We start from the raw sequence: 1,407 nt of genomic DNA, 5'->3' as shown, positions 1-1,407 counted from the left end.
GGTCTAGGGTCCTCTGTGCCTGGAATGTAAGATTAACTACTCCCCCCTTTTTGTTACAAAACTTCTACCTTTACAGTTGTGACAATCACAATTAATCATGATAACAATTACTCACTATTGAACCATAAGAATCTTATCCCCATCTTCTTTCACCAGACTTGTCTAGACAAGGTGAAAACTATTCAGTGGGGCATCTGCCTTCCCCTACGTACTCTGAAACCAAACTCCCTCTTAAAAACTTGTAAGCCAGCCACTTCGTGACTTTATAGCCCAACCTCCTCCCCACCATTTTAGGTAGCCAATGTCTAAGTTTCCTGACCCTATCAACCTTGTGTACAGAGTGGATAGGTTTGATCCTTGATGTGAAGACTCCATCCCTCTCAGTTGGTGTTTTGCGCTACTACATCCATAAGTATAGGTCAAGTTCATCAAATTATAGCAACTTACCCTTTTTTCCTTTACCAAATTTCTTTATCTTCCTTTATTTGAGTTCTGATCATCAAGCCATCAAAGTTAGGTCAAATGGGTACTATCTACAAGTTTGGGCATCGTTGTGCATCTCCCCTCACCTCATAACAGCTGGATGCTTCACTTTTAGCTCTAGTGTTCTGTGGCAAGGTCCTTGTCCATGGGCTTAGGAGTCCTCAGGTCTCACCGCACTTTGAACCAACCAGGCCTTCATCTTCTCTCTCTCATCTCCAGGTTGACAGGAGTATATGGAACATGGTCAAACTCAGCCCATGTCTTCATTGCTGCCTAAAAACAGGCTCGTTTTGACTTGCCAGGTTCATCTGTGCCGCTGGCCCTCGCTGTAGCCACTGCTGGGTCTGCTGCTACCACCTCTGAGCAGAAGATGGCTGTGCCTCCCACGTACATTGACCTTGGCAAGCCTGCGAGGGATGTCTTCACCAAGGGTTATGAATTTGGCTTAATAAAACTTGATTTGAAAACAAAATCTGAGAATGGACTGGAATTTACAAGCTCAGGCTCAGCCAACACTGAGTACACCAAAGTGACGGGCAGTCTGGAAACCAAGTACAGATGGATCGAATACGGGCTGACGTTTACGGAGAAATGGAACACTGACAACACGCTAGGCACCGAGATTACCGTGGAGGACCATTTTACCCCGGGACTGAAGCTGACTTTTGATTCATCCTTCTCACCTAACACTGGGGGAAAAAAATGCTAAAATCAAGACAGGGTATAAGCGGGAGCACATCAACCTGGGTTGCGACGTGGATTTTAACATTGCCGGACCTTCCATCCGGGGCGCTCTGGTGCTGGGTTATGAGGGCTGGCTGGCAGGCTACCAGATGAACTTTGAGACCGCCAAGTCCCGCGTGATCCAGAGCAACTTTGCGGTTGGCTACAAGACTAACGAATTCCAGCTTCACACTAATGTAA

At 46.3% G+C, this 1,407-nt stretch overlaps 1 pseudogene; it reads left to right on the top strand.

Annotated features, from left to right (window-relative positions):
• The first annotated feature begins 853 nt into the window (after nucleotides 1-853).
• The window catches only part of LOC102829503, a 76,319-nt pseudogene continuing 75,765 nt past the window's right edge, over nucleotides 854-1,407 (top strand).

This window comes from Chrysochloris asiatica, unplaced genomic scaffold (genome assembly GCF_000296735.1).
Source record: "Chrysochloris asiatica unplaced genomic scaffold, ChrAsi1.0 scaffold00163, whole genome shotgun sequence".
Lineage (NCBI taxonomy): Eukaryota > Metazoa > Chordata > Mammalia > Afrosoricida > Chrysochloridae > Chrysochloris > Chrysochloris asiatica.
The sequence above is the reverse complement of the archived record's forward strand: the minus strand, read 5'-3'. Positions and strand labels throughout refer to the sequence as shown.